Genomic DNA, 13,581 nt, shown 5'->3' with positions numbered 1-13,581 from the left:
ACTGTTAATACTATGCAGTCTGTCCCATAATATTAATGGGGCAGATTGCACAACATCAGGAGCCGAGACTAATACAGAACCACTTGTTTGTGTTTATGTGACACAACTTCTTCACTGTAAGTTATGCAAAGCCAGATTCTTGTGTTTCTTTTTAGAAGGCACTGAACCCAACAGTAACAACTTCCACTTATGCAGTGCCTTTAGCATGACGTCCCAAGGTATTCCAAGGGAAGTTGGAAAGCAAATGCCAATCCAGGAAAGATGGAGATTGAGGAGCTTTTCATAGAATCATAAAATGATACAACACAGAAGGAGGCCATTCAGTCCATTGTCCCTGTGCCAGCTCTTTGAAAGAGCTATCCGCTAAGACTCAGGCCAGAATTTTACACTTGGCCCACTGGCCAAAAAGTCAGAGGCGAGCCCGCCTCCGCTGGGCCTTGGGGGCCACACCGGGATTTTACACTCCCCAGGCCCTTAATTAGCCTTGGGCGAAGCTTCCGCCTCTCTGAGGCTCCCTGATAAGAAGGCCACCACCCCCCCCCCCAGCCCACAAGAAGGCTGCCAGGTTTTACCTAGCGGCGTTCTGGGAGCATGAGCCACCCACCCGCCTGCCCGTCACTGGTAAAATACCCACGGCGGCAGGAGGAAGCCCTTAAGTGGCAGTTAAATGGCCACTTAAGGGCCTTGACTGGCCTGGGGCAGGCAGGCTGCTTCTCCCTGACGCGCCCCACATAAGATTGCAGCGGGGGCAGGAAGGCGTCAGTAACGGCATCCCCTGCCTCCCACTAAACTTTATGGCCCTCCCTTAACCCAGCCACCAGCCCGCTCGTGTGAGGAGCCATTAAATTCAGGCCTCTGTCTCTTGTCCCTTCCCCATAGCCCTGTAAATTTTCTCCTTCAAGTATTTATTTTTTAAAGAGATGAGAGGTGAAATGCTGGAGTGGTTTAAACAGGAAATCCATTTGTGTATCTTGTTTATACCACAAGTTACATGATTTTGGAGTAAAAGCTATGGAAAGTTAAATCTATTTTCTCTTATTGTGCTGTTACAGAATTGATTTATTTACAGAGGACAGTGCATGAGCAATATAATACTGGTTTGATATCAGATGATGTGTTTCTACACATTCCTTGATTGTACCTCAAGGCTCAGAGTTTGTTTGGCTGCTAATCCGTATATACCAACACATGTCAATGGTTCTGGTATTTTTTTCTGAGTCATTTTCCATGCTGTCATCCAGAAATCTAATCTTACAAAACTTTCTGCACGTAGATTAACTAAGAAGATCAATGCTGATGAGAAAGGGGAGGAAGCAGAAGAAAGAATGATGGAAAAGAATGCGGTTAGTGGTGTCCAAAAATACGTTTTTGCATCAAGTAGTTGTGCCAAATTTAACTAGGAGTTTCAGCTTTAGCATGTGAAAGTCCAAGACAAGAAAAGGTATGGGCAAAGAATGAGGAATCTCCACTTCCCATTTTCTTGGATATAAGACAGTAAATTACCACTTCTGTGATTAGTGATTTTGTCTTCAATTTACTTAGACTGTTTTATGATGAACCGGTAATTAAATGACCTTGAGGTCCCAGAATGTGCACATCCCTGTTTTTAGGTGCTGGTTTACCCAGGTAGGTCTCCTGTTAGCGACTGGAGTTACACATAGCTGAATAATGATGAGATTAGTACACTGGTTCTTTTCAAATTTCACATCTGAGAAGTACCTTGGGCTGATTTTTTTTCTATGTTAACAGCACTCCATAAATGCAAGTTGTTCTGTTGCAAGACAGTGTATTGTTAGGCCAATGACACAGTAATAAAAGTGAGATTTGTGTCTCTAAATGAATGATTGTTGCAATGTTTGACTAACTCTCTAATGTAAATGAATAATTTAGAATTCATGATCATTTTTTCTGAGCATATTGGTTATACCAAAAAAAAATCTGGTTGTAACTCAGTGCCTCATAAATTTTGCTCAACGGCAATCATGGGTCAAATGAATGCATTCCCAATGACTCAGGTGGTACATGCACTGCCCAGTTTGAATCTAAGTGATTGACAGAAAGGTTGCAAATAGTGGGATAGCTGAGGAGAAGAGGTAGCTTGCTCCTGGAATCTAATGTATGGGAGGGGAATTAAAAATTAATCCCCTTCAGGAGTGCAATCCTGCACCCTGCAAATTTTCAAGGCTGTGAAATTCAGCTCCTTAATGCCCAGTTTTTGGGCACTGAGTGCCATTTTTCCTGCAAAATGGCATTTGCGCCGTGCATGCACACTTGTGGTGCAAGCGCACCAGATGCCATTTTGGTGAATGTATCTGTGCTAGCTGGGAGCACCTGCTGGAAGTATGCACGGCAGGCAGATTGTTACGTCAGTCAGCGCTTAACTTTGGTTTGATGCTAGTGCTGCCATTTTGGACGTCAAGGCTTCAGCTATGACCCTTCCTTAACCCTTGCATAGCTTTTTTAAAATTAATTTTTATGGGATGTGGGCGTCGCTGGCCAGGCCAGCATTTATTGCCCATCCTTAATTGCGCTTGAGAAGGTGGTGGTGAGCTGCCTTCTTGAACTGCTGCAGTCCATGTGGGGTAGATACACCCACAAGGCTGTTAGGAAGGGAGTTCCAGGATTTTGACCCAGCGACAGTGAAGGAACGGCGATATAGTTCCAAGTCAGGATGGTGTGTGACTTGGAGGGGAAGTTGCAGGTGGTGATGTTCCCATGTATTTGCTGCCCTTGTCCTTCTAGTTGGTAGAGGTCGTGGGTTTGGAAGGTGCTGTCTGAGGAGCCTTGGTGCATTGCTGCAGTGCATCTTGTAGATGGTACACACTGCTGCCACTGTGCGTCGGTGGTGGAGGGAGTGAATGTTTGTATATGGGGTGCCAATCAAGCGAGCTGCTTTGTCCTGGATGGTGCTGAGCTTCTTGAGTGTTGTTGGAGCTGCACCCATCCAGGCAAGTGGAGAGTATTCCATCACACTCCTGACTTGTGCCTTGTAGATGGTGGACAGTCTTTGGGGAGTCAGGAGGTGAGTTACTCGCCTCAGGATTCCAAGCCTCTGACCTGCTCTTGTAGCCACGGTATTTATATGGCTGCTCCAATTCAGTTTCTGGTCAATGGTAGCCCCTAGGATGTTGATAGTGGGGGATTCAGCGATGGTAATGCCGTTGAATGTCAAGGGGAGATGGTTAGATTCTCTCTTGTTGGAGATGGTCATTGCTTGGCACTTATGTGGCGCGAATGTTACTTGCCACTTATCAGCCCAAGCCTGAATATTGTCCAGGTCTTGCTGCATTTCTGCACGGACTGCTTCAGTATCTGAGGAGTCATGAATGGTGCTGAACATTGTGCAATCATCAGCGAACATCCCCACTTCTGACTTTATGATTGAAGGAAGGTCATTGATGAAGCAGCTGAAGATGGTTGCGCCTAGAACACTACCCTGAGGAACTCCTGCAGTGATGTCCTGGAGCTCAGATGATTGACCTCTTCCACAGCCATCTTCCTTTGTGCTAGGTATGACTCCAGCCAGCGGAAGGTTTTCCCCCTGATTCCCATTGACCTCAGTTTTGCTGGGGCTCCTTGATGCCATACTCGGACAAATGCTGCCTTGATGTCAAAGGCAGTCACTCTCACCTCACCTCTGGAGTTCAGCTCTTTTGTCCATGTTTGAACCAAGGCTGTAATGAGGTCAGGAGCTGCGTGGCCCTGGCGGAACCCAAACTGAGCATCACTGAGCAGGTTATTGCTAAGCAAGTGCCGCTTGATGGCACTGTTGATGACACCTTCCATCACTTTACTGATGATTGAGAGTAGGCTAATGGGGCGGTAGTTGGCTGGGTTGGATTTGTCCTGCTTTTTGTGAACAGGGCATACCTGGGCAATTTTCCACATTTCGGGGTAGATGCCAGTGTTGTAGCTGTACTGGAACAGCTTGGCTAGGGGAGCGGCCAGTTCTGGAGCACAGGTCTTCAGTACTATTGCCGGAATATTGTCAGGGCCCGTAGCTTTTGCAGTATCCAGTGCCTTCAGTCGTTTCTTGATATCACGTGGAGTGAATCGAATTGGCTGAAGTCTGGCATCTGTGAGGCTGGGGACTTCAGGAGGAGGCCGAGATGGATCATCAACTCGGCACTTCTGGCTGAAGATTGTTGCAAATGCTTCAGCCTTATCTTTCGCACTGATGTGCTGGGCTCCGCCATCATTGAGGATGGGGATATTTGTGGAGCCACCTCCTCCAGTTAGTTGTTTAATTCTTCACCACCATTCTCGGCTGGATGTGGCAGGACTGCAGAGCTTAGATCTGATCTGTTGGTTATGGGATCGCTTAGCTCTGTCTATCGCATGCTGCTTACGCAGTTTGGCATGCATGTAGTCCTGGGTTGTAGCTTCACCAGGTTGACACCTCATTTTGAGGTATGCCTGGTGCTGCTCCTGGCATGCCTTCCTGCACTCTTCATTGAACCAGGGTTGGTCTCCTGGCTTGATGGTAATGGTCGAGTGGGGGATATGCTGGGCCATGAGATTACAGATTGTGGTTGAGTACAATTCTGCTGCTGCTGATGGCCCACAGCGCCTCATGGATGCCTAGTTTTGCATTGCAAGCTCTGTTCAAAATCTATCCCATTCAGCACGGTGATAGTGCCACACAACACGATGGAGGGTATCCTCAATGTGAAGGCGGGACTTCGTCTCCGCAAGGACTGTGCAGTGGTCACTCCTACCAAAACTGTCATGGACAGATGCATCTGCAGCAGGCAGATTGGTGAGGACGAGGTCGAGTATGTTCTTCCCTCGTGTTGGTTCCCCCACCACCTGCCGCAGACCCAGTCTAGCAGCCATGTCCTTTAGGACTCGGCCAGCTCGGTCAGTAGTGGTGCTACCGAGCCACTCTTGGTGATGGACATTGAAGTCCCCCACCCAGAGTACATTTTGTGCCCTTGCCACCCTCAGTGCTTCCTCCAGGTGGTGTTCAACATGGAGGAGTACTGAGTCATCAGCTGAGGGAGGGCGGTAGGTGGTAATCAGTAGGAGGTTACCTTGCCCATGTTTGACCTGATGCCATGAGACTTCATGGGGTCCAGAGACGATGTTGAGGACTCCCAGGGCAACTCCCTGCAAACTGTATACCACTGTGCCACCACCTCTGGTGGGTCTGTCCTGCTGGTGGGACAGGACATACCCGGGGATGGTGATGGCAGTGTCTGGGACATTGTAGGTATGATTCTGTGAGAATGACTATGTCAGGCTGTTGCTTGACTAGTCTGTGGGACAGCTCTCCCAACTTTGGTACAAGCCCCCAGATGTTAGTAAGGAGGACTTTGCAGGGTCGACAGGGCTGGGTTTGCCATTGTCGTTTCCGGTGCCTAGGTCGATGCCGGGTGATCCGTCCGGTTTCATCCCTTTTTATAGACTTTGTAGCAGTTAGGTACAACTGAGTGGCTTGCTTGGCCATTTCAGAGGGCATGTAAAAGTTAACCACATTGCTGTGGGTCTGGAGTCACATGTAGGCCAGACCAGGTAAGGACAGCAGATTTCCTTCCCTAAAGGACGTTTGGGAACCAGATGGTTTTGTACAACAATCGACAATGGTTTCATGGCCATCATTAGACTAGCTTTTAATTCCAGATTTATTAATGAAATTCAAATTCCACCTTCTGCTATGATGGGATTCGAACCCATGTCCCCAGAGGAATACCCTGGGTCTCTGCGTTACTTGTCCAGTGATAATACCACTACGCCACCGCCTCCCCTAAACATGTGATCAGCACCAGAAAGGACCCCCCCCCCTCCTCCAAATCACGTTTTCCCCGTTGCTATTTGAAAGGATCATCAACTACATTCAAGTTAGTTGCTAATTGATTGATTTCTGCTGGCTCTTGACCGCGACTGCACTGTGTTTGGTGGATTCCAGAGTTGTTTAAAATTGCTTTGGTGTACAGGAAATGGTGTGGCATGTGCTAGAGGACTTTGGCCTGAAGTCAAGTATTCTGCACAAACCACTTGCTCCCAGACATGGGTGCAGTAGTATATATCCCCCTTCGCCTACAGCATGACAGGGAGAGTGTGCCATCAAGGAGCCATAGCAAAATTGAAGTCAATGGGAATCAGGTGGAAATACCTCCACTGGTTGGAGTCATAGTTAGCACAAAGGAAGATGGTTGTGATTGTTGGAGGCCAGTCATCTCAACTCCAGGACATCGCTGCAGGAATTCCTCGGTGTAGTGTCATCGGCCCAACCATCTTCAGCAGCTTCCCTCCAACATAAAGTCAAAAGTCGGATGTTCGCTGGTGATTGTGCAATGTTCAGCACCATTTGCAACCCCTCGGATACTGAAGCAGTTATGCCCACATGCAGCAAGACCTGAACAACATACAGGTTTGGGCTGATAAGTGACAAGTAACATTCGCACCACATAAGTGCCAGGCAATGACCATCTCCAACAGGAGAGAATCTAACCCTCTCACCCTGGCATTCAACAGCATTACCATCATTGAATCCCCCACTATCAACATCCTTGACCAGAAACTGAACTGGAGCGGCCATATATACACTGTGGCTGCAGGAGCAGGTCAGAGGCTAGGAATTCTGCAGCAAGTAACTCACCTCCCAATTCTCCAAAGCCTGTCCACCATCTACAAGGCACAAATCAATAGTGTGATGGAATACACTCCATTTACCTGGATGAGTGCGGCTCCAACAACACTCGAAGCTTGATGCCATCCAAGATAAAGCAGCCTGTTTGACCAGCACCCCATCTAACCTCTTAAACATTCACTCCCTCCACCACTGGGGCACTGTGGCAGCAGTGTGTACCATCTACTGGATAAACTGCAACAACTTGCCAAGGCTCCTTCAACAGCACCTTCCAAATCTGTGACCTCCACAACCTAGAAGAACAAGAGAAGCAGATGCATGGGAACAGCACCACCTGCAATTTCCCCTCCAAGTCACACATCATTCAGACTTGGAAATATATTGTTGTTCCTTCACTGTTGCTGGGTCAAAATCCTGGAACTCCCTCCCTAACAGCACTGTGGGTGTAGCTAAACCACCAGGACTGCAGCAGTTCAAAAAGGCAGTTCACCAACACCTTCTCAAGGTCAATTAGGGAACAAATTAGGCAACAAATGCTGGCCTTGTCAGCGATGCTCACATCTCAGGAAAAAATCAAAAAAATGTTTTAATAAATGAGCAGACGTGACACAGAATAGGGCAAGTCACTGGAAGAAGGAGGAGGAGGAGGAGAGGGGCTCTCTGCAGTAGGGCATGTCCATCCAGGGTATTCATGGAGCAATTCTCCTGTGAGGAGTGGTGTTTCAGACATCTCTGCTTTACTAAGAACATCCTCACTGAAATCTGCCACCTGTAGTAGCTACACAACTGCAACCTCAGTGCAGGGCAAGGATTCCATTGCCAGTGACTGTGGAGGTGACCATGGCCAGGACCTTTTAAATGTCTGGCTCCTTCTGGGCTGAAGCAGTCGATATTTGCAACAATTTCCTGCTTGCTGAGCACTGTTGTGTCAGGAAGATCACTGCGTGTCGATATATATTTCATTCACTCTTGCCAGAAAAAAACTGGTGAGCATATGCTTTCATCAGGATTGCAGGCTTCCTCATGCCGCAGGTTGCAACTGACTGCACATATGTTGCTTTGCGGGTGCCCCATGTCAACTCTGAGAGGTACCACAACAGAAAGGGATTCCACTCCCTTAATGTCCTGCTGGTTTGCGACAATACGCAGTGAATCATGTAGGTCAATGTTTGGTATCCTGGCAGCAGTCATGATGCCTTCACTCTGAGGCAGTCCATTGTGTCATCTGCATTTGAGCCACCATGACAAACTAGAGGGTGGCTATTGGGTGACAAGGGCTATTCTTTGACAACATGGTTCATGATTCTGGTGTGAAACCCACATATAATGAAAGCCATGTTGCCACAGGATATATGATAGAACATCGGGGTGCTTAGCGCTTCCACTGCCTGCACTGCTCTGGAGGAGCCCAGCAGTTCTTGACAGAACATGTGTAAAGAGCCTCACCTTCATGAGAGCACAGCTCTTACCATCAGCTATATGGCAACCAGCTGTGGAATTGGAGGAAGAGGAAGGGAGAAGGCAATCAACACAATCGATTTCTGGCTGGGATGTCTGTGACCGGCTCATCTGACTGCGATACCAATTAACATAACCCCAATTTCCCATTCACCAACAACCCTGCACCTTACCTTCTCTCTGTTACTAACCAGCACATGGTCCACTTGCCCACAATGCTAAAATAAAAGTCAACATAAAATAAATATTCCAAACTAAATTTATAACTCAAACCATGCCACGTTGCATACAAATTTCAACTAATCACCTTTGTGCATTCCCTTAGTGCCTGTCTTCCATGTGCCTTTGCCTGTCCTGGTGCTCCTATGCAGTGCAACCCCAGTGGCTGCAGCATGGCTGCTGATAGGTTGCTGACTTTCAGTGGTGGAGACTGCAGATGGCTTTGCAGGATAACATCGAGCAACTTTAGCCCTAGAAGGCCCAGTTTCAGACTGCAGCAGTCTGGGTGGGGCTAGTTGACAGGCAACAGCAAGGATACTGGTGGAGAGGTAGTGGTGGGAGGACGCATGTCGTCACCCTGAGACAGGACAGTAGTTTTGTGCTCCTTGGAGCCACTGCCATTCCTGAGGAGCTGTGCCTCAGCAGTCCGAGTAATCTGCTGGAGAACAGGTTGCTGGACTGCTGTGACACCTTACAAGCCCCTTTCAAAACTGGTATCTGCAGACATGATGGCCGCAATCCGAGCTTCCACTGCAGCACCCAGATGGTGCATGGCTTCGGTTTGTGAGATATCAGCTATCGAACGCTAAGTGTTCTAATGGAGTTGGCCACCACTTCCACATGGAAACGGATGGGCTCCAAGCTCTGTGCAAAATGCCACGTTGGTGCCAGATTCTTCCATGCACCTTGACATTGACTGCAGGCTTTCTGGCAGACCTGCCAATACAGTAAGAATTTCATTGTGCATATCTACCAGTCACCTACTACAGGCCACTCCATTGAACTGCTCATCCAAGGCCTCTCCAGCAGAACTGTGTGAAGCCTCACTCTCTGTCAAACTAGCACCTACCCTGGTTACAGGTGTCTCACCACATGCATATCCTGCCTCTGTGCTATCCTCTAAAACATCTGAACTGGTGGCTGCAAGTCTGACTGCATGTGACAGTGTTCCTTCCTCATCACTGTCTTCCTGTTCTGCCACCTCTTGCTCTTCCTGGCCAGATTGCAATTCTTGAATCTCTGAAAGGAAAAAGGCACAAGAGTAGGGTTATGGGGAGGGGTGAAAAGCAAACGATGCATGCTTACACCATCTACAGCTTATAAATCAGATGACTGTGTAGGATGAGGAGAAGGCAGATTTGAGAAGGAGGATTAGGCATAAGGATACTGTCATCTTTGATGGTTTTAGCTCCACTGCTGGCCACGGACTCAGCGATGGCCGCTCTATCGATAGCAAGCATTGTCTCCTTCATGGGGGTCAGATCATACAGCAATGCCTGTTCCTCGCTTGTTAGGTGCTGCTGCCTCCGGTTGTGCGCCACCTTTTCCTGAAAGAGGGAACCTTATCAGGTTGTGTGCCTGTCACAATTGAATAATTGGCAACATGTGCAAGCGGAGAGATGCAGGTGTGAGGCTTTCAGCAATGCAAAGTGTGTGGGCTTTATTATACTGGTCCCTCGACGCCTCATATTACTGGTGGCGGGGGGACCTTGGTGCGGCCTCCCCGCTGCTCGGTGGTGGCATCCCAGTTACCATATTCAAAACGGTGCTTAACTCGGCAGATTATGCAGCCCGCTGCCTCTCAATGCACACTTTGGATTTTATGTTGAACCGGCAGCTGTCACGTGCTATCCCGTTCCCGAACAGAAAATCCGGCGGGTCATCAGAGGTAGAAGTTTTGGCTACGGAAGGTTAAGTTCAGTTATTCAGGGGTCTCACTCTGCATTCCGGAAAGGCGGAGGGAGTGGGAATATTCGGGGGTTTCACTCTGCATTCTGGAAGGGAGGGGAGATATTCAGGGGTCTCAATCTGCAAACGTGTAGGGAGCCACTGCGATTCCACCCTCCATAATGGTTGTCGGCTCTGTGCCATTGATTGCCGCTGTCATTGAAGGAGCAATAGCACATGAGTCACCCTGTATGTGGGGCGAGTGCGAGAGATGGTAGGTGTGTGAAGCTTATATGTCTTGTGGGCCAATCGATGCAGCTTGTACAATCTTTATATGGCCATGCGGTGCCACTCTTAGTGGGAGCTAAGATGGGCAATGTCATACCATGCCACATAGCTGCCACATGAAAGCACCTGATGTCCCACTCAACATCAATCTCTGCCCTGTCAGGAACCTTCGAAGAATTGAAGGAGCCGAGTTGAATTGCAACTTGAAGATGGGGATGGTTCACCCCATATTCATTGATGCGCTCCTTGAGAGGATCCATGTGCGCTGCAGGCAAAACCAACAGGCAATTGCAGCCCATATAGAGGCCCCTGGTCATGAGCAGCAGCACCCAAGGAGAGCTCTCCCCTACGGATCGCCGCGCATCTACAGGTCCTGCTTGACATACCTGCAGATGTCAGAGTGCCAGTGTTAGAGGCAACTGTGGATGTCAGGAGAGGCGGTGACACATCTTTGTGCCCTGCTGAATGATGACCTGCAGCCCAGGGGCTTCGGGGGACATCCTATGCCTGTGGCCCTCAAAATGACAGCGGCTTTCAATTTTTATGCCTCTGCATCATTTCGGGGCCTGCTAGAGACCTTTGTGAGGTCACACAGTCAGCAGTGCACCGCTGCATCAGGGAGGTCACTGATGCCCTGTTCCGGAGGACTGGTGACTATATCCGCTTGACGACGGATCCTGAAAGCCAAGCCCAGAGGACCATCGGTTTTGGCTCCATCACGGGATTCCCACAGGTTCAAGGGGTCATAGTCTGCACCCATGTGGCCATCAAGGCTCCCGCGGGGTGACCAGCTGAATATGTAAACCATAAGGGCTTCCACGCAATCAATGTGCAGCTCGTAAGTGATCACCAGAACCAGTTCACACAAATCTGTGCTCGCTTTCCAGGCAGCTGCCATGATGCCTTCATCCTGCGTCAGTCACAGTTGCCATTGCTGTTCACTGAAATGGCTCGGATGGAGGGGTGGCATCTTGGAGACAAGGGCAACCCCTTGCAGACATGGCTCCTGACACCAGTGAGATACCCCAACACTGCTGCAAAAGAGCGACACAATGCCAGCCACAGAGCTACAAGAACCACCATTGCGCAGACGATTGGCATGCGGAAAGTGTTCTCCCACTGTGTGGATAGATTGGGTGCTGCCCTAAAGTACAAGACGGAAAGGGTAGCTCACATCGTTGCTATCTGCTGTGCTCTGCACAACTACACACTCAATCCGGGGGAGGCCTTGCAGGATGAGGAGAGACATGAGCAGAACTCATCCTCAGATGATGAGGATGCTGAGGATTTATAGCAGGAAAGGCACATTGGAGGACAGAGAGCATCCAGGCACCACATGCAGGGTGAGCAGCGAGCGAGAGATGCACAGCAGCGCCTCGTTGATCAAAGGTTCTCCACGCCATAGGAACTACAGTTGGCTCTGCCACACTGCACCTTCGTTCATCTGTTGTGCAGCAGTCCGCATCTGCAACATCTTTGCATCCACCATTACTGGCAGCAGAATACTGAGCCATTGTCCATGTTACTGCATCCATGGAGACACACATGAGTGATACTAGCATGGCAATGATGTTATTCCATACATTGGCAGTTCTGGAAGTCCAATGATGTAATGGGAGGAGCCACGATCGGTACATGCTGGCACATATCATTCACACAGTAAAAGCAACGCACATGTTAGTGAAGATGATTTTGTTTTCGGTCTTTCTACAGTGTTGTGTCACCCATGCAGACCCATTTGTGTCACAGTGCTTTTTGGAAATGCTTGCGGATTCTCCTACACAGTGCCGCTTCTGCTCTAGCAGCTTGACTGTAGGAAGGCTGCTGATATGATGGCCCTTTGGCTGTGGATGACTTTGGCGGTCGTACCCTGTGCGCACGAGGCCTAAGGGCCCCAGCTGGCTGGGAGAGTAATAGTCCAACCCCTTCTGGCATTGGACCCTTTGACGCCGGATGGCTCCACAGCTACTCACCTCCTTAGCCATCTCTAGCCATGCTGCCTAGTTCAGGCAGGAGAGCCTCTTCTTACCATCGTTGGTGAAAAGGACCTCCCAAGTTGCCTGCACAGCCTGGAGGAGAGCGACCAGGGAGGCTTCAGTAAACTGTGGGGCCACCCTAGAGTTCCCCTCTGCCATCCTTGACTTTTGATGTGGTCCTTTAAATGCAAAGGTGACTCCACCGTGTAACAGCTCTAAATTCTGGCTGCAAGGTTTGTCTTGCACATGTTTGAAAACCAATGCAGGACTAGTGAGGAAATCTGTGGAGTTGTCATGGTTTTTCAACTAGTACACATCGACACAATTTCACAAACACTTTACTTCTGCAGCAGCTGATCATAATTATTGGTGTAATGTTTCTAGTTGGCAATGCAGCTAGAATATGAACATGTTTTCCTGTTTTCTTACAAAGATCGTCACATGTCTTTTCACATAACAGTTAGCAGAGAAATTAATATAGATTCCAAATGCGTATCAGTCTGTGGCTTGTCACAGTCAGATGATTAGAAGCCCATAGTATGTAAGTATTCTTCAATTATGGTTTTATTTCTGTTGTGTCTTTGCCTTTTATGGTACATTTAAATCTCACATCCTGGAATGTGTGAAATTAAGATTATTCATCCAGGTGCGGCACGCCTACAAGAAGGAATGTTATGCTTGAGTGGAAGAAGAGGATCACAACTTCACAGGACACTGGGACACAGCAGGGTAAGTATGTGGCAGCAAAGCAGAATCTGTTGGGGAAACTCAGTAGGTCAAGCAGCATCTGTGGAAAGAGAAGCAGGATTAACTTTCAGGTCTGTGAACATAGTCACAGACCTGAAAGTTAACTCTGCTTCTCGCTCCACAGATGCTGCCTGAACTGCTGAGTTTCTCCAGCATTTTCTGCTTTACTGATAGATTGACAGCAGCCCCACTCTTCAGCAGTGTGGTAAGTATTTCTTTGACAGCTATCAGGAAGCAGGTACTGGGGCACTTTAAATAGGGCCCCAGCACCTGCTGCATCGTTGTTGAAAGGTTCCTAGCTGTGCCGGATATCCCGCCTCTCCCCACGTAATATGTGGGGGGGAGGGGGGGGTGGCGGCGGCTCGTCACAGTGATGCTAATGAGCCTCCATGCATAATATGGCGGGGGCGCAGTGGTGGCCGCTGAATGTGGGTACGCCACTGAGTTCAAAGGGCGCCGCCGCAGAGCAAGGCACCCGAATAAAATTCAGGCCTGTTAGTGTGAGGCAAAGCTATGAATGTTAGGTGTGAGTCGTGATTGATAGAGATTGTTTGTAGGTGAGTGATGGAGGTATGATGCATTGAGCAATGTGTGAGGCTGCTGGTGCAGTTGTTGAGGTATGGCATTTAAAGA

At 48.7% G+C, this 13,581-nt stretch overlaps 1 protein-coding gene across 4 annotated transcripts in view; it reads left to right on the top strand.

Annotated features, from left to right (window-relative positions):
• ptprea (protein tyrosine phosphatase receptor type Ea) overlaps window positions 1-13,581 on the top strand; it is a 308,394-nt gene that overhangs the window by 91,955 nt on the left and 202,858 nt on the right. For all 4 annotated transcript variants that reach the window (XM_068052727.1, XM_068052728.1, XM_068052731.1 and 1 more), the window contains one exon: window positions 1,274-1,343. The gene's annotated coding sequence lies outside the window, so the exon portion shown is untranslated. The remainder of the gene's footprint in view (window positions 1-1,273; window positions 1,344-13,581) is intronic.

This window comes from Heterodontus francisci, chromosome 20, assembly GCF_036365525.1.
Source record: "Heterodontus francisci isolate sHetFra1 chromosome 20, sHetFra1.hap1, whole genome shotgun sequence".
Lineage (NCBI taxonomy): Eukaryota > Metazoa > Chordata > Chondrichthyes > Heterodontiformes > Heterodontidae > Heterodontus > Heterodontus francisci.
This window is presented reverse-complemented; position numbering and strand designations above follow the sequence as displayed.